The sequence below is a fragment of the Heliconius melpomene genome, chromosome 21, assembly GCF_056956725.1.
Source record: "Heliconius melpomene rosina isolate 202511_hmr_F chromosome 21, ASM5695672v1, whole genome shotgun sequence".
In the NCBI taxonomy this organism is placed as follows: Eukaryota; Metazoa; Arthropoda; class Insecta; order Lepidoptera; family Nymphalidae; genus Heliconius; species Heliconius melpomene.
In genome coordinates, this window is record NC_140409.1 from 10,613,602 (window position 1) to 10,634,643 (window position 21,042).

The following is a 21,042-nucleotide window of genomic DNA, read 5'->3' on the forward strand; positions in this document are numbered from 1 at the left end:
GTTCAGCCAAAAAGCTGTAAGGCGAGCTCTGTCCTCTTTGGACATCCATAAGTCGAGCGGGCCAGATGGCATCTCCCCCTTAGTGCTTCGTTCTTGTGCTCCTGAGCTGACACCGGTGCTAACGCGTTTGTTTCGGCACTCTTACTCAGTCGGCGTAGTCCCAGATTCATGAAAGAGCGCTCTTATCCACCCGATCCCGAAGAAGGGCGATGGTTCCGATCCATCTAACTACAGGCCTATTGCCATCACCTCCCTACTCTCAAAAGTCATGGAGAGCATCATCAATAGCCAGCTCTTGGTTTATCTAGAGGATCACCGATTGATTAATGACCGTCAATATGGCTTCCGCCATGGTCGCTCAACCGGTGATCTTCTGGTTTACCTTACCCACCGTTGTGCTGCGGCTATTGAAAGCAAAGGAGAGGGCCTGGCAGTTAGTTTGGACATGGCGAAGGCCTTTGATCGAGTGTGGCATGGGGCGCTCCTTGCTAAACTTCCATCCTATGGGCTTCCCGAGAACTTATGCAGGTGGATCGCCAGCTTTCTCACTGGGCGCAGCATCAAGGTCGCTGTCGACCGTTTTTGCTCCAAACATATGCCCGTGAACGCTGGCGTTCCCCAAGGCTGCGTGCTGTCCCCCACGCTGTTTCTTCTGCATATCAATGACATGCTGGAGGATTCTAGCATTCATTGCTATGCAGATGACAGCACGGTGGACGCTGTTTACTCCAGCCGCGCAAGTCTTTCTCGGGAAAACGCTGAACAGTGCCGAAATAAACTTGTGTCTTCTGTTGAGGCATCCCTCCAGAATGTCTCTTCATGGGGTGAAAAGAACCTGGTCCAATTTAACCCCCTGAAGACACAGGTTTGCGCGTTAACCACAAAAAAAACCCCATTTATCGTATCGCCAGTCTTTCAGAACACTCCCCTTTCAGCCGCGCCGAGTATCAGCATATTGGGCCTTAATGTTTCGAGTGACTGCCAGTATCGCGATCATCTGGAAAGCAAGGCCAAGTTGGCCTCGAAGAAACTGGGGGTCATCAATAGAGCGAGACGGTACTTCACGCCAAAACACCGATTGGCTCTATATAGGGCCCAGGTTCGGCCACACATGGAGTACTGTTCTCATCTCTGGGCTGGTACACCCCAGTATCAGCTTGACCCATTTGATCGCATACAACGTAGAGCTGTCCGAATCATTAAGGACCCGGTAAGCTGTGAAAGGCTTGACACTTTGGCTCTGCGTAGAGACGTCTCCTCGCTGTGCGTTCTCTATCGCATTTATCATGGTGAGTGTTCTGAAGAACTGTTTGACCTGTTACCTGCCGCCGAATTTTCTAACCGCACAGCACGTCACAAACTTAAATATCACCCACACCATCTGGATGCGTGGCACTCCACTACTGTGCGGTTTCGTAGGAATTTCCTTCCACGCGCCACCGAACTGTGGAATAGCCTACCCGCGGCAGTGTTTCCAGGTCGGTACGATATGGGTAAATTGAACTGGCGCTAATTGAAAATGAAAGTGCAATCTATCTGCGCATCCCATCCTCGTTGTACATTGTTCTATAAAGAATATATTTATATTGTATGAAAAATACATACAATTTCATAGAAAAGTATGCATTTGTTTAAAACATTCATAGACAATATATTTAATTACAATATAAATGAATGTTTTGTATTCGCTTAGCATTTTAGTTCGCCTTTTCGTGTATTTTGTATTTTTGCATGGGCACAGGCATGCGACATGATATATATTTAAATAATATTTTTATTTTCTCTTGCTAAACTTAACTTTTGTAAAAAGTTAATAAATTATATAAATAAACCAGCGGCCCGCTCGCGGTTACACCCGCGTGAACTTTGTTATTATTAATTTGTGTCTCCATGACTACGTCCTAGTGATGTCTATGCAAAATTTGAGACTCCTAGCATTTGTAGTAACGAAGTTTCATACAAACTTTCGACCCCAAAAACAACCCCTTAGAAGTCGAATATTGCAAATTCCCGTCTTAGCGAGCACCTACGTCCTATAAGTAACTCCTATGCAAAATTTGAGATTCCTAGCACATGTAGTTTCTGAGATTTCGTGATGAGTGAGTGACCTTTCGATTTTATATATATAGATATATTCTTCATCTACAATTCATACTACTAAGACGCCAAAGGATGGTCTTTATTTCATAGTTGTTGATGTTTTTTTTTTCTGCTTCACTATCACACTTCACTTCAGTATCACAGTCACAGCGTAGGCGTTAGGAATCTAGTGTTAAAACACTCCGTTCCTCCCAATTTTTGATGCATTGTGTGTTGAGAGGAGTGACCTCGATGACGTACTTTGTCTTTGGATTTAGATATAACAAATAAAAATTGAGCTTATTTAACGATGTTTAAGTAAGTGTATTTACATGTACGTAGTACTTACGACGTCATTGATGTCTAGACAAACTTATTGATTTATGACGTAAAAGTTATTTATTGATTGGCATTTTCCATCCGCTGGTTGCTCTATAGTACAATGACGCCTCTGAGGCCTTTTTCGAACCCAGTTACTAGAATAACATAAAATACGAGCAGCATTTTGTTAGCAGCAGCGAGCAGCTATTATAGTTTTATTTGCTACGCCGTTCCTACGACAAGCGCACGGACATTCGATGGTCATCTCGCTCAGCCTTACTAAACAACGTATGCACGAAATATCTAGTAGTTTTTTATTACATCTATTAATAAATAGTGGACCACACATTTTAATTAATCTTATTTAAATGAATTTGGTGAATAATTATTGGTCAGTTGTGGCGCAGGGGCACAAAGTGTAACTATGAAGGCGTCAGGCTCAATTCCCATTCGAGGAAATGAAATATTTAAATACTTATTTCCATTTCTTCGCTTTGGTGCAAACCAAGCAGCAAGCTAAGCAAAGCATACTTACTAACTTACTTATCGACAGAAATACATAGCCCACTATCCCAGAGCTGCCAGAACTACGTCATTTTAGCAAAGCTGACATTTTAAGGACTATTTGTCTAATATGTAGTTAAGACAGTGTGCCTACTCACTAACTTTTTTTTTTATTTAATACTAGCTTGTCCCTCTGATTTGATCAGAGCCTTTTTGCATCTTTGTTTCAATTGTTAAGGTTTAAATTAATAGGATTTCTCCGTAGAGATATAAAGTCGTCTGGCAGAAGTGAACGTTTCACGTAAAGGGTCTGGTAATAGTAAATATACATTTTTTACGTCATTCTTAAAAATATATTTAAAAACGAGCGTTTTAATTGTAACATAGCTGGGCGTATACCTTAAGTTGATGCTATCTCCGAAGGGTCCCCCACTTTCAAGTTAGAGAGTATGCATATAGTCTTAACTATATATATTAACTAGCGACCCTCTTGCGGCTTCGCCCGCTTTTACTACTGGATTATTCATATAATGTATGTTTGCAAAGCACTTAAGATAATGTGAAAATTAATTAAACCCTAATGCAACCCGCATTTTCGTAGTTTCAATAAGGATTTTCCAATTATTTTATACAGCAAGGATTTTTTAGTAGGTACCGTTATTTTAAATCTGTGCTACTAATCTTTTCAAGTACTTATTAAAATATATTTAAATGACTATTTTTAGATAGTTAAATGACTATTTTTAAACGGAAGAAATTATAAACAAAAACCTACCTACTAATAACTACTACAAAAAATATGAAACCAAATACATCGCGCTGAAATAATACTTCAACTCCAATTATCCAATACAGGCAAACGCATCTAAATCTTCGTTGCTATAGAGGCAGGCGGGGTTTTTTTTTCGAGCTTGTGGTTAATGCTGAAGAGGGTATTCTGTCCTTGATGAAAAGCAAGCACTACGTGGCTGCCTGTGAGGAAAATGAAATAGAATGCATCGGCCGGGAATCGAACCCGGGCCGCCCGCGCCCGCCAACGTAACTAATATACTTATTTATATGCTGAGATTAAGGGATAAGTGAAACTTGAGTAACATGCAGCTGATGTGTCAACGGCGGGATGTGTCAACAATTAAATGCGTTTTTCTATAAAACTATTCGCAATTTCGAAATAGTGTAAACAGCAAATTTTATCTTCGTTTAACGTAGAAAATTAATAAAGTATTTTAAAGGATAAGGATTAATACCATTATGGAAAAATATCCCTCACAATAAAAAATATATTAAAATTATTATTTTTAGACAAAAAAATGATCACTACACGTTATTCTTAAAAGATACGAATATGCCGTCGCGAACTTTTTTGTAGATCTTATTAAGAGGAACAATACTCCAGTACATTTTTTTCATGTAGTACTTACCATTAAAGCAGCGCATGCGCGAAAGTGTCTCAACAGGTAGGACTTTATACACATTTATCGTATTTATGTTAATTTACATAAAAATTTACAAATAATAAACTATATATAAACCTTCTACGAAAAACACTCGACCTAATGGTGAAAACCGCATCAGAATCCGTTGAGTTGTTTAGAAGAAGAAGAGTTAGAAACAACAGACAGACATGAAAAGCGACTTTGTTTTATAAGATATAGGATAGGATACTCAAAATTTCAGCTTTGCTAAAATGGCGTAAGTCTGGGGCCCTGGGATCTCGGTCTAACAAGTCCGTGCACCATTTCGGATGCGGTCATTCTGACTGTACGGTATCGCAGGCTACTAGGAGATCATAAATGCATAGTAGTACACACACCCCTGTACTACTGGATTTTTGCGAGTTGAGAGGGAGTGATGGAGAAAGCAAATGGGAAAGGAGCAAAAATAATAAATAACCCAAGCGTCCCGTTTTCTACTGCACTTTCTACTATTAGTTGTATAGATATGCAGTTTATCATATTAATTTTTGATATGCTCGGTGGCGATTTCTGATATTTATCTCTTTCTGCCTTACAATTTTTTTCTTTATATTATATAAAAGGCTTGGAATAATTTTTTTTTTTAATTTTTTATTCCAAGCCCGCCCCGCCCAGTTTGTGAGCTTGTGTAGGTGTCTGTCTGTATTTATTTATTTCCTTCCGCGTTACCAAATATTAAAGCGATCTACGAACTTCACTACCAGGAGAATATAAAGAAAGCGGAGAAGAATACCTACTTATCAAGCCCAGTTGCAATCATTGTATGAAATTTCCGAGCGTTGCTACTAGGAAGGCATAAAATAGGAAGAACTACGATTGATACGATGACTACTGTCACTAGTGTGTGTAAATCTTATATATAGTTCTTTATATATAATTCCCAGCTCGCCCCGCCTAGCTTTTGAGCTTGTGTGTGTGTATTTATTTATTTCCCTGTCAAATCGGCCAAATTGAAAGAGAGGAAAACAAATTTTAAAGCGCTCTACGCACTCAGCTACCAGGAAAATATAAAGCAAGTGGAGATGATTATTTTTTTATAATAATTTTTGATATGGGTTAGTATGCACGGTGGCGATTCTGATATTTATCTCTTTCTGCATTACTATTTTTTTCTTTATACATTATTGGATATTGTGTGACTGTAAATGCGACTTGTAGGTTATGGGTTCGAGCCTCGCTCGAGGAGATGAAATATTTATTTTAATTTATATTTTCCTTTTGTCCTCTGGTTTGGAGGCAAAAACCACGAGCTTAGTTCCGCCATTCAACACGCCAATGCCTCCAGAATTCGGTGGAAAATGGGGAATTGAGTGTGTTAACACTAGGTTTTCTCTGCCTACCCTGCTGTGTGTGGGATAAAGCACTAATCTTTTAAGTTCAGCAGTTTTTGCTGAAAAAGTAAAGTAGAGTAGATTTTTTCTAAAATGAACAAAATCAATAAAATGACTCACAATTAATTTGAATATTTGTTTAATACCTTTCCTTCAAATTTATTTCACTTGGCGGCGGCGTAGCAACGCGCGTACCGTGCAGCTAGTAATAAAAATAATAAATATAATCTTTCAGTTCATTCAATTCAGGCTCCTCGCAGGTATACATTTGTTGTGATAGCGGCGTTAGGGTAGGGCGAGGCTGGGCGACCGCCCAGGGGCGCCGGATAAAAAGGGCGCCGTAAACGCCCGTTTAGGACGCTTTGCGCAAAGATGTCTCCTCGCTGCAGTGGCGTAGCTAGGCTATTTGCTGCCCGGTGCGGCTTAGGGGACTTGATGCCCTTTAAAATGGTCTAAGATCTAAAAAAAAAACAAAGTGATCGTCGACTTTGATGCCCCTTGCGGCTTAGCTGCTTAACAACTTTGAAAATAAAATTGCAGAAAACATAGACTTTGAATGCCTAATAAAAGAGTTCGCAGATAAAAAGGCTAGAAGAAGTGAAATTTTATTAGTTTTTTTCATTATTTTTTTTTAAATAGATGGTTATTTCGTTGTACCCATTCCCTTTTTTGTATGTTATTGAATAGTAGTTAGGGGGCGCCGAAAAAACTTCGCCCCGGTAGTGCTAAAACCGGCAGTGGTTATACGTGATACGTACTTATTTTGTTCAGAAGGAAAGTATTTAAAAAAAAAACAGCTTCACACAGCTGTATCCTGCAAATAACTGCATAGCAGGGTAGGCAGAGGGAACCTAGTGTTAAGATACTCCGTTCCCCACTATCTGCCGAATTCTTTGACATTTCAAATTTAGCATTAAGAGATTAATTAACATTAGTATTTTATTATATTTAAATTTTAATGTCATTTAATAAATATTTATGAATAATGAATTTTGAATGCAGATAATACATAGGTATGCATAACTTTAAAAAGATTTGCGGCGTTAAGCTCCGCCACTCAACATGCCAACATGCCTCCAAAATTTAGTGGAAAGTGAGTAACGGAGACCTCCCTATCTTTGTTTAATAAAAATACCATTTAATAATAAAACATTAGGTTCTAGTACTATTCTTATTTTTATTTACAAATATTAAATAACACGGATAAGATAATAAATAAATAATATTTCGTCTAATTTGTGGGGTTTTATTGTAGACAAATTAATAACATCGGAGAAAACAGAAGAGTGGATATTTTCCTGTGTATATTAAAATTAAAAACATACATAAATAATAATTTTCATGATAAACAGTTACGAAACAATATTTATTACTAGGCCACACGACTAACTCGATTTCTTTTGTGGAGGTCATTTTTATAACACCGATTTGATTTATTTTTTGTGATTAATATTTTACGTGAAAAAAGAATGTACATAAACTCTCACTGAGTTTATATATAGTAAATAATACAGAATTGCATAGATACTTTTCTCTTTCTCGTATGCCGTCCTGGTATAGATGCATCGTAATAGTTAACAAACAGTACGCGAATAGGAGCAAAGAAGATAAGAAGAAAGTATAAAAAGAAATGTTGTTAACCAATGTCAAGAAAATTTACCAGTATTTGATTATATTCCCATAATTCCTTAGACGCTCATAGTTTATTAGAATTAGATGTCTGGCATGGGGCTGAAACAGTGCCTAGATCTGGATTGCCAGAGATGATTGTTTTATCATATCCATTGCCAGATTAATATAAAATGAACATCTGCTGTTGGCATTTTGGCATGCTATAAATAGTTTTCTTATCGAGTATCTACTTAAAAGCTAAAAAACATTAAAAAGTTTGCTCAACGAATAATTATATTGTTAATCACAAGTACAAGTGCACTCCGCGAGACGTAGGCTGTAGTGTAGGTGTGACAACAGTTGAAAGCGCGGCGGATTCCATGCTTGGTTTTTAAATATTTAAAATCTCTTTCTTTACTCCTCATCTTCTATATATATAAAATCGAAAGGTCACTCACTCATCACGAAATCTCAGTCAGAAACTATGCTAGGAACTTGTGCTCGCTAAGACGGGAATTTGCAATATTCGACTTTTAAGGAGTTGTTTTTGGGGTTGAAAGTTTGTATGAAACTTCGTTACTACAAATGCTAGGAGTCTCAAATTTTGCGTGGACGTCACTTTTAGGACGTAGGCACTCATGGAGACAGAAATTAATAATAACATAGTTTACGCAGGCGAAGCCGCGGGCGGGCCGCTTGTTTCATATATAGGTATTGTTAGAAATAATGACCATAGAGGATATATAAGGATGCCTCTAATTACTAATTACTGGCTGGCACCTTTATGGGCTGTCAACGGCGACCGAAAGAAAAGGATCGCCTAACGTCTCTCTGCCCGATGAATTCTTTAGAATCGGATATTGTAGACTGCTAGATTCACTTTAGTTGTTTAATAATTATTTGAAGCCTTGTTTTAGTTCATTACCTTTCCTATTTTATTTAATATTTAGAATAGTTTCTTAGAATATATATTTTACACTTTATTCTACTCACTAAACAAATTTGAAATTTAAAATTTATATAATCTGGAGTGCAACTGATAGTCTTTTTTTTTGTTGTCGTTTTAGATTTTTTTTATTTTTGAGCGGCAGATAGCTGTTTTCTGAAAAGTTTTACTAGGATAACATAAAACAGGAACACATTCATTTTCTCACACACCTGAAAATAATACTTGTATGCGTTTCAGCAATGCAATTTTCATTGCCTGAACCAATAAGTTGTGGCTCCACCTCTACAGGTTTGACACACCCCTTTCATCTATACTCACGATATTTCATGGACTTTGACAATAAATTATTATTAGAACATTAATTTATTTAAATTTAAAAGGTATTACTCTTCATCATATTTGAAGAAAAAAAATTAAGCCAGCAGATATAATTTGATTCATAATGTTTATGGAATTTCTGCTATTAATATTTAACCTAAAATGAACAGTTGTACGTACATACACTCTTATTCAGTTTATATTAGATAACATAAAACTGCATAGAGACTACTATCTCGATTATGCGATCCTGGTACACGTGCATCGTAATAGTTACCGTGAGCTTCTTCCGGAGAAAGGGGCAGACAGACAAACCTAATTATTTAATGTTTAATTAATTTATTATTTGTTAATTAACTCCCGCTCTTACTATACCGGGTTAGATCGCGCTATCGTTTGGTTATGATCTTGCAAATAAGTATGGAATGAAAATGAAATGGTAGCATTTGATTCAACTAGGCTTAGTTAGACATAGGAATATCTTTGATCAAGATATTACCATGTCTAATGGAGCCGGAACGTCTGTCCGTCTGTCAAGGTGCATCAAATGCTACCATATCTCAGGAACCCCTTAATTCATATCCTCCATCCTTTTGTCGATCAACGAACTAATAAACTAACGTTCTACTAAGTCCGTGTACCGGTTTTTAATCCTCATTTACTGATTAATTTGTAATAAACTCATAAATGTTTTTATCTAACTTTAATATTTTTCTGTTTCATTTGAAAATTAAAGTGGGTTTTAAACAAGTACTAAGTCGAGATAAGGTCATCATACTTAGCCACTTACAATTACTAAGCTACTAGGTACTCGTAACTCAACACAAATCGATGAAATGCCTATGAATGTAAACGACTTCATTTAGTTTTGTAATATCCAAAATGTTGGGATTGATAGCAACATTTAACATTAGATACTTCACATAAATAAAGAATGCATAATTATTGTGCTACATTTATATTTAATAAACATCTTTAACTATAAAATTAACAAGTAAGAAATATTAACTTTGAAACGTCCAGCAAAATAGATTCTAATTCTATTTTTTATTTTTAAGATATATTTCATTCCTGTTTTCATACTACTTTTCTTTCGCACTCGAAAGACTTATCTACATTGTCGCGCCTGTGCTGCGTCAAACTATCGAAAACTAAGCATGAGACTAATATATCAAAACATAATTAACATCTAATAAACATATAAATATATATCAAAAAACATTTAAATAAAAGTATAAATAAGTTAAAATCAGTTTTACGCTGTCATTTGTCTTATACGTTTTAATTTAAATACGAGCTGTATTTATTTACTTTAAATTTTATCGATATTTATATTTATAGAAAAAAAACTTAAAAAAAATAATCGACCCTGCCAGGATTCGAACCTGGAATCTTCTGATCCGTAGTCAGACGCGTTATCCGTTGCGCCACAGGGCCAGATGAGATTGGTTGTCTATTTAGGATTCTAGAGAAACACAAATGTCAAATGATATTTATGAACATTATCATATAATCAATTCTCGCGACCCCCATGGAAGGAGAGGGTAGACGACATCAAGGCTTTGCCCTCTGGCCGTGATGTTCTAGCTCCGCGAATGAATATGCGCACGTGTTTGATGTGGGCCATTGGCCCAATGGAAATATCAATTTTTGGGAGGCGAAGGATAGAAAGAAGGGATGAGCGTGATGCTCCTGGACCTGGGAGGTCAATCCAGCCGGGTGAGACCCTCGGTTGCCCGGTGTTGGCCCAGCTTAGACGACCAGCGACCAAGGCGGTAGCTCAGGAATTAATAGAGGAGTGTGGGGGGACAAGGTCTCGGCGGAGTCTTCTCCTGTCCAGCGGTCTGGTGTGTCACGGAGCAACAAGTCGGAGGTGATGGTGATTCTTTGTCTTTACTTCAAAATCTTAATCAGAATTTAACCATCTTGTTCTTCGATCAACTGTACACTTCTGTGTAATAGTTAGTTGAATAAAATATTTTTATAGTTTGAATAGTTTGACCGCAGAGTTCTATCTATCTATATATATATATATATATATATATATATATATTATATAGTGATCGGCCGACACGCCACTAAACGTCAGCGACTGTTTTCCATAAAACAGAATTAGGATACCATAACAGGTGAGGAGCTAACGAGTAAAGAGATCTCACCTATTTGACAGGGACAGATATACAATTACTTACGTACCTAAGATATATTGTAGCATACACATAAATATTTTTTATTATATATACATTTATTTATGTAAATCATTTTTAGATCACGTGGTCTAAATAAAAACCACGTAAAGCGAAACCAAGTATCTGGAAATTATAACATTAGAACAAGCTTTTTCTCCCGGTGCCACACATAGATATGTCAATGTGTTCTCAAATTGCATGTATTTGTATAAAATAATCCATACCTATATTATAAATTCGAAAGTAACTCTGTCTGTCTGTATGTCTGTCTGTCTTTGACGCAATCAGGGCCAAACCGCTAATTTAATTGTGATAAAATACTCATGCAGAGATACATGAGGGTCCCGGGATGAACATAGGATACTTTTTTTTTCTCATATTTGTAATATTTTCGTTATATACCAATATATTAAAATAATTAATTTGACAAGGAATTTATTCCGCCATGTTAATAACAATCGTCGCTACGCGTTGCTAAGCAACGGCTTGCAAAGTTTGCTGTTTTAAGAAAACGGCACTCAAAGTGAGTTTGCTTAATGCATACATGGCGCGCGCTAATATAGATTTGTATACATTAACAAAAATTTCTATAATATGATTTCTATAATTTGATATTCATCCTTATGAAAATAAATATAATAGTCACTTTTAGCATTTCATCTAGATGGAAATTATAGTTTACTGTATGTATAACATTCTAATAAATAATTAAGATGTGACTGATTCCAAATGACCTAGCCTTCGGGCGGCGTAGTATGAGTATGACCGACGCGGACGGGCAGATGACTTTGATGATTTTGTAAATTTTTATAGATTTTCGAATTACTATTATTTTTTATGTAATTATTTGCTGCTTATAATTAATTTATCTCAGTTCGGTTATCTATACCGATGTTATACACTTAAAATATCGTAATTTTAATCATTTGAGATTTTATTTAATATTGTTCGCAAAAATTAATAATTATTTAATATAGAAAAATGTTTAGTACGCGCGCACAGCAAACTTTTTTTTTGTTTTTTTTTCTAATATTAAGAAGTGCCTTTAGTTACTTTTACTTCTTTTGTTTGTTCATTTCGGTTACTCAGATATTTTTTCTAATAATAAATCTCCACTTATTATTATTTTTTAACTTATTTTAATGATTTAGGCTTATATTTTCGCGGGCGTAGCCGCGTCCGGGCCCACTAGTCTATATATATAAAATCGAAAGGTCACTCACTCATCACGAAATCTCAGAAACTACATGTGCTAGGTATCTCAAATTTTGCATAGGAGTTACTTATAGGACCTAGGTGCTCGCTAAGAAGGGAATTTGCAATATTCGACTTCTAAGGGGTTGTTTTTGGGGTCGAAAGTTTGTATGAAACTTCGTTACTACAAATACTAGGAGTCTCAAATTTTGCATGGACGTCACTTATAGGGCGTAGGTACTCATGGAGACAGAAATTAATAATAACATAGTTCACGCAGGCGAAGCCGCGGGCGGGCTGCTAGTATTTATATAAAAATAAACTAATACAAACAAATATTAAACTCAGAAATAAATGTTTATACTTCACACATAGTAATGCTACTTGTATGAAACTCCTCCTATAAATTTCTTATAGTCAAACAAGGCTAGAAAATATAAAGCTCCTGTGGTTTTATGATAACTTGGTATCAGAACCTTATACTAGTACTATAAGATCAATACAGCTCGACCGTCGTCAGTTTTTACCGACTTGCTGCTATTTCATTGATTTTGGTACTTACAACTATCATAGTGATGACGACACCTTTTACTAAGGCCGTTTTATTATTATACGCTTACCAACCCCCGTTCTATTACTATTCGACTTTTAGAAATGGAAAGAAAAAGATAGAAAAAGAAAGAATTTTTTTTTTAGAATTAATGCACTATCAAATTCATTTAATGTAATTTTAATTATACCTTTAGGGCGAGGCCGTCCTGACGCAGTGGCACAAGGGTGTGACTTCAACGCGACAGTTGTGGGTTCGATCCCACTCGATTAAGTGAAATATTTATTTACGTTTATATTTCCATTTCTTCTCTCTAGTGTCAAGGCAAAGCGCGGCGTTAAGTACTGCCACTTAACACGCAATGCCTCCAGAATTCGGCAGAAAGTGGAGAACGGAGTGACTTAACACTAGGAGTGACTTAACACTAGCGGGATGCAGCGTGAAGCTGACAAAAAAATGAAAACAAAAGTTATAGGTATATTGTTTCATTAAAGGGCAAAATTTATGCTAGTCACTAATCTAACACTAAGATCTATGTTTTATTTTATAATTCTATCTACTACAGATACTAGATTTAGCATAAGCAGATAGAACATTTAAAAAAAAAATGATTTATTTGTCTAGTTTCTTCAGCTTTTTTGGGGATTTATTCTTCACTCATAGATGATTAATTAATTAATTATTCAATTATTTTAAACGAACCAAGAACGAGATACTCCTACGACCAGACAATTTTCGTAAAAAATGAATGAATGAATGATAAAAAAAATATTTTATTTAATGGAACGAGGAAACTATTATGATGCAGAAATACTAGGAACACATAACCAATGTGGAGTGTCACAACCTATATAAAATAATGATGAAAGAATGTTTGTAGAACGTGCTAGAAAATTTTAAAAAATTAAGCAAGATAATATAACTGATTTCGTAGTGATATTCAGGGTTTTAGGTTTAAGAAAATATTTCTGAAAAATTAATTATATTTTACAATTCAATATCTACAATCGAAAGACATAGCATGAGACTTCACACATCTAGTGGTAAGTAGCAATTGTCGTGCCCCACGATTTTATTTTAGTAATCATAATTTCCATGAAATTATTTTTTAGCTTTTAGTATATTTATCTGCAATATAAAACCGTTTAACTTATTTTTTTTTTTACTTTTTTATTTTAGAATGATTTCCTCCAATTTGGTTAGGAGTAAAAAGTAAGTATACCTTTGTAGTAAAAAATAATTGAAACAATATAATTAATACCTACGCTGTATCTATCTATAATATTTGAAAAATATATAAATCAATATTGATTATTTTTTTCAAATTAAATTAAATTCTACCGTCTTGATTGCGCGGCTTTGTCCGCTTAAACTATACGAATATTTTTTTAAGTCTATTTATGAAAATTAATATTATTATTTTAGTATGGTTTTATCTATACTGCTATGCACAAAGCTATTCTATAGGGATAAAAATTAGCCGATATGTTGTTTCAAAACTCCCTCTTTTTTCAATGCTAGTCCTATAACAATCAGTTCAGATGATCCGGAGATTAGACCGGACAAACAGACAGATAAAAATTTGAAAATTTTGTTTAGTTTGTTGTTTAGTTATATATATAACTACGACTATATGTATATGGATTTAGAAATTACACGGTTATTTTCAAATCACAGATAGACGCCCCAATTTTATTCATATGTGTATTTAATTTATAAACAAAATATTATAAAAAAAACGATATTGAGGCCGTCATCGCGATCATTAGACAAATAATAATTTTACAAACAATAAATATGAATAATAAATTATTAAAAATAGATAAATAAAATAATAATATATAATTAATAAATAAATTATTAAAGACCAATTCAATAAATGCCACCCATGCATCGTTCGCGACTTCGGCATAAAGTGGAGAACGGAGTGACTTCATCGACAAAAGAATGGGAGATCTATGTCGGTAACGAGTTCTGTGTTCATTCGGGATCCATTTCACTCAATATTTCTTTTCTTTTTTTATTATATTTTCAAGTTTCACTTTGTCTATATTAGGTTGATAAGATATATTTTGTAAAAAAAAAACAGCCAAGTCAAGTCCACTAGTACAAGTCAAGTCAAGTCAAGTTTATTAAATAAACTACAGCTATATAAATGCAGTAACTATTACAATGCAGGTGTACCAGGAACACATAACTTTGTTGAAACTATCGATGCATTTCTTCGTTCCATATAGTAAAAGATATCAGGAAGTCGTGTCTGTTAAATTTTAATGTCACCTTAATACAAATTTAAGATATTTATTTATTTATGATACTTGAACCTTAGTATTAAACGATTATATTTTAAACGTAAATTATAAAAGGGTAAATACTAACAATATTGACGTAAAATTTTGCTTGGAAATTCTTAATAAATTCCACCGTATGTGTTTAGTACAGACGTAGAGGGTGTGTCAAGTTGTAGGGGCAGAGCTGAGGGAAGAGATCGCCAAAATAATATCCATCCATCTCTTTTATTGCATTGCTTAAATGCATACTTTATACACTACTGTCATTTATAAGTGTGTGGGTGATTGGAAATATATCAATATCTTACTATTTATGTTATCCTAGTGAATTACTTTACAATATCGATATAACACAACTCCACAGTCACAGGTGTCAGCCATGGACCACTCACGTAGACATTTCTATAGTCATATTTTATGATGGATTATTTATAGATGCTGCAGGTTCAAATCCAGGTTCAAATTATTATTAATTACTAATTCAAAACTAAATAATTCAGAAAATATTTAAAAATAACATTTGGTAGGTACTGAATAATGGGTACTCCTAAATTATATTATTAATATAATTTGTGAGGTTTTAAATTCACAATATCCTCTATGTTGTGAATTATATACGTACGAACTACAAAAGCTATTTTTTACATTTTTGGTGGAAATTGAATATATTACATTTTTCGCTCTGGCGTCGAGGCAAAGCGCAATACGCAGAACTCGGCGGAAAGTGGAGAACGTAATGTCTTACTTAACACAAGGTTCCCCCTACGTACCCTGCTTTGTGTGGATTACAGTGTGAACCTAATTTAATTTTTAAATGATAATTATTGTAGTTTTACTTATTTAGGTTTACAATACTTTTTTTATCAACACCAAATGAATGAATAAAAAAAGAATTTATTTTTTAATAAGCGAGGATCGATCCCTACATAATTGTTGTATAGACATACGATGCACTCACACCAGGTATTCATAAGGATAAAGAAGATGTGCATGCAATTCTACAAATTGCATAGATACTGGGTCGAGGAGGTCGTTTGACTAAGTTGCTGCTTCTCTTTTTATATTTTCGTTGTCCTAGTGAATCGCTACGAATTCTAACTTACAAAATTGTTTTTAAAATTTAATTAAAATAAAGAAGTTTTAACAAGTTTTGTCTTGCATTGTTTGTTTACTTTCTTTTATTGTTTTGTTGTTTTAGCTTTACGCTGTATCCCGCACATAGTATAGTAGTAGGTAGGTGGAGGGAACCTAGAAACCTAGTTAAGTTAAGACACTTCCTCTACCTACTACTGAAGCTTAAGTTACTAATAATATAATAATAATAATAAAAATTATTTCTCAACACAATGTATACAGAAAGATAAGGATTTAGATACCTACATACAAAGTTAGACTCGAGAAAAGGCCTTTTGGTATTTATTACACACAAAATTGAGAAAACAAAGTTCCTTAGTTCCTATGCGTTTCAGCGCAGTTAACAATTTTCAAACAATCTCTTTGAGTCTACCACTCTAATAGAGAAAAGTTCAACGACATCATCATCGATAGGTATACACAAAAATTATTTGCGATCGCGCGAAAACTAATAGTTTGCAACTTACGATGCAAGTTTACTAAGAACGCATAGCCGTAAAGGAGATATTAAAGCAAACATTACGTACGATTAAATAATATGTTTTTAATACCGCTACATATATAACGGTATTAAAAACATATTTCAGAAGACTAATGAAAACAAATGTTGATTATTTTACTATTAAGCATGGCAGTCATGTCATCTATATGATATTCCTACTAAATAAAGATAGATAGATAATAAAGATAAATAAAGGTAGATAGTTTAAAACAAAATGCATAGAAAATATCGTGAAATATACTTAGTGCAAATAAACAGGGCGTGTCATTCAGTAGGGGTGGAGCTCTGAGAGAAAGGGAAACAATAAGTTATTTATTCTCTCTAACTGCACTAACAAAATGCACAATCCATGAAGAAGTCTTAGCACTTCATGATCTCCTGGTCAGTTGCGATACGGTATAGAACAAAATCTAGCTACTAACTAAGTAGACAAGGCATGAAGTTAATTAATTAATTAATAAAAAAAAATTATAAAAAAATATTAATAATTAGAATTAATGAATAAAAAAGGTAACAAGAAAACTGTTAAGAAAATAAATGCAGTGTGATTTAATATTTGAATTCAAAACCATATTTATTATTAAAGTGACGGTCGAGGATCCGGAAAATAGAAATAATTAAAAATAAATACTTTCAAAACGAATAATAATTACGAATAACACATTTCATACGAAGATGAACTTAATTAATAATTGTGCTAGAAATACAAATTAGAATTCTGCCATCATTGAAAAGTAAACAGGCGGTTTTATAAAAAAATACATTATAAATGCCACGGTCGTGGTGTCGATTCCCACTCCATAGAATTAATTGTTTTGTATTGTGTGACATATATATTATACTAGCGGACCGCCCGCGGCTTCGCCTGCGTGAACTACGTTATTATTAACTTCTGTCTCCATGAGTACCTACGTCCTATAAGTGACGTCCATGCAAAATTTGACTCGTAGCATTTGTATTAACGAAGTTTCATACAAACTTTCAACCCCAAAAACAACCCCTTAGAAGTCAAATAATGCAAATTCCCGTCTTATCGAGCATCTACGTCCTATAAATAACTCCTATGCAACATACAAAATGTATGCAACATAAAAAATGTTTATTACGTAAAATAATTTATTTTAATGAAGACGATGAGATGAATGAAGACTCATTATATATATCTATATCTTATAAAGCTTAGCTGGGTGACTGTTGTTCCACATTAGATCCAATTCTTTTTTATGTCAACAGAAAATGCTCATTGTGGTCAATAACTTTTCTTAAAGCGTTGATATCTCTTATAGATTAGGCGGGCTGCTAGTATGTATCTTGCTTGACTGATGATGTAAGGTTGCATAGTATGTTGGTCCTCAATTACTTTGGTCTCCTCGTTCTGCAGTTGAAAATAGTTAAAGTACATAAAAAAATATAATATATTATTAATTAATTTTAAAGAAGTAAAAAAAAATTAAAAATATTACAATAAAAGAAAATACTTTTATAACGTTTTAATGTTAAACTAAAAAAATATATTTTATTTTATTTAGGTTTTGTTATAGCTGTTATTTTTGATTTCACTAACACATATATACATTTTTTTGTTCAAATTTTCATACCTTTATAAAAAAATACTACTTAGTACCATACCATTGCTTTATTATATGTAAACATGTAATTTTTCTATAAAATGACTTACGTTACCCCCTATGCAGACGGAGTAGTACTTTAATTTTAACTTCTTTATACCAACGTAATTGAACTATAATCATAATATAATTTGGTCATTTGGTCTTATTAGAAGTTCATCATTATTTTTGGTCTTATTAGAATTTCTAAACGAGACAGAAACATCTGTCTCGCTGTCAAAAACACAATCAAAATTAACACAATCTACAGCTACATATCTGTATACAACGTCGAGAAGAGTTTTTTTTTTTTTTTTTTTTTCGGACTTGACTTTAATGCTGTTAGCCTTACTGGCCTTTACAGCGACACCGGGTGGGTAGGGAAGAGGGTACTCTGTCCCTGAAAATATGCAGGCACTGTGTGGCTGCCTGTGGGGAGTGCCGACGACGCAAGGGCGCCCCCTGCGGGGCTCGAACCTCGGCTTGCGGTCGTCGAGCGGGCTGGGAGTTTCCCTATTCTAAGCAAAGCCGGCCGCGACACAGAAGCCGCGACCGGGGGATAAAATTAGACTAATCTAAGGGAGCTAACGGTCCCTAACCGCTGGACCCGATGGCGCCGAGGCGCCGCCGGGCCGTGAGATAAGCTAGACTACGTCGTCGGTTCCGGCGACGACGGTGTGTGTGTCGTGCGTGTGTAGTGTGTTTCCTACCTACGTACGGGCCGTTTGCTACGGTAATGGCGTCATCGGGGTCTAAGAGGACGCTACGCGGGCGTCTACGAATCGCGTGAGGCGTGTAATTACACGCCGCGGCGACGAGGGGGTTCGCGTGCGAGCCTGCGCGCTCAAAGTAGCGCTTCGCTAAGCGTTTGCAGTGCTCGTGAATCGATTCCAGTTCAAAATCTCTATGTAGGTCGACATTACGCACGTACCAGGGGGAACCTGATGCGATGCGCAGGAATTTATTTTGCACTTTTTGCAAGGGAGCAAGCTTGGTGTGCGCGAACGCAACGCAAGCGTAAGTGAGGACAGGTCTAATACAAGCTTTGTATAGTGTCAGCTTATTTCTAAGTGACATTTTACTATTCTTGTTTATGAGATAATATAATCTATTGAGAATGTACTTTGCTTTATTGCAGACTTTTGTAATGTGGGGTTTGAAAGTTAATCTAGAGTCTAGAGTGACACCTAGATATTTGACCTGTTTTTCCCAGGGAATGGGTTTGTCTAAGAGATGGATGGTAGAGACTCTAATATTTTTATTGAGAGGGAAGAGTATTGCTTTACTCTTCTCGGGATTGACTTCGATTCTCCATTGGCGGAACCACTCACCGAGTGCGCGGGCCGCTTTCTGGAGTCGATCTTTTAATAGGATAGTACAACGCGAGGTTGTGAAGAGGGCTGTATCGTCGGCGTACATAGCCAGGTGAACACCCGGAGTGAGCGGGATATCACTGGAGTACAACGAGTACAGGATAGGACTTAGCGTAGAGCCTTGTGGCACGCCTGCGCGGAGGAGGCGGGGGGAAGAGAGAGTGCCTTCGACTTTATAGCGAAAGTATCTATTCGAGAGAAAGTCCCGCAGGATGTGTACGAGACAGTCTGGCAAGCCGTAAACGGCGCGCAGCTTGTAAATCAAGCCGTTATGCCAGACTTTATCGAAAGCTTTCGCTATATCGAGAAAAATAGCAGCTGTATTGCTGTGAGAAGGATCCCTAAGGTTGTATCGAGCTATATGCTCTACAACACGGTGGACTTGATGTATGGCGGAATGTTTCTTTCTGAAACCGAATTGCTCATTGCAGAGCAGAGAGTCGGCCTCTACCACCTCTGAGAGTCTAACGAGAATGATTCTCTCGTAAATTTTACCTAAACAGCTGAGAAGGCTGATAGGTCGATAACTGGACGGGATATTCCGCGGCTTATTAGGCTTGGGAATGCCTATGACTATGGCCTCCTTCCATTCGTCGGGGAATGAGCACGACTTAAGAAGGGAATTGAAAATTATGACCAATAGAGATATGAACTGAGCCGGTAGGGACTTGAACATTCTATTAGACAATTTATCGGGCCCCGGGGCCTTCCTATCTTTGAGGTTTTTGATGATGACTTTGACCTCGTCTTCAGAGGTCGGGCGGAGCGGTTCCCCTTGCGGGGGCGTCAGCGCCCATTCTGCGACCGCGGAATCCACACGCGCAATGTGGCTCGGATCGCAGGGCTGACTACTCGGGGTACATTGAGCCTCTAAACTGTCAGCGAGACATTCCGCTTTTTCGGTGTCATCGGCGGCAATTGAACAATCTGACCTAACTAGAGGAGGCATAGTCGAGAGACAATCGACTCTAAAAGCTCGCGACAGCGCCCAGAATGCCTGGTGCGATGGAGCGAGCCCCTCGAGCTTCTTATCCCACGACTCACCGCGCAGAAGTTCGAATTCGAATCGAACTCTCCTCTTTAATCTGTAAAATTCCCTACGATTGTTGTCAGTCGGGTAGGTATCGTGTCGTCGCATAGCTACGTTCCTGCGTCTAATCAATCGCCTGAGCTTTTCTGAGATATCAAACCTACCGTCGGGCAAGTTTGTTACCTCTTTCGAACAACTCTGGATTGTATTTAAAATATAATCGGTAAATTTATTCGCCGCGTCTATCGCTAGCGCCGCGGAGTCGGCGATGCCAGGTATTAATTCCTTAAGAGGGGATTCATTCGAGCGGAGGAGCTTTGCAAATCTCCTCCAGTCGACCACAGTTTTGGTGGGAGGGCCAGAGGGGCGCTCGTCACCTAACTTGAGAATGACAGGACGATGGTCCGAATCTAGGTCGAGAATGGTATCTATTGAACGTTGCGACAGTGCAACGTTCGAAAGTATGGCAATATCGAGTACATCGCCTGTGCCGAGGACACTAAAGCGAGTGGGAGAAGGCGGGCCTATAACACAAGCGTTATATTTCTCAGTGAAGGCTAGAAGCCTCTTGCCGCTGACATTAG

At 36.3% G+C, this 21,042-nt stretch overlaps 1 protein-coding gene and 1 non-coding gene across 2 annotated transcripts in view; one reads left to right on the forward strand and one right to left on the reverse strand.

Moving 5' to 3' along the window:
* Nucleotides 1-21,042, forward strand: part of LOC146527234 (peptidoglycan-recognition protein SB2-like) — a 66,203-nt gene that overhangs the window by 28,433 nt on the left and 16,728 nt on the right. The window lies entirely within an intron of this gene.
* TRNAR-ACG (transfer RNA arginine (anticodon ACG)) lies at nucleotides 9,953-10,025 on the reverse strand. Its single transcript has one exon. It is a non-coding gene; the product is annotated as a tRNA-Arg (tRNA).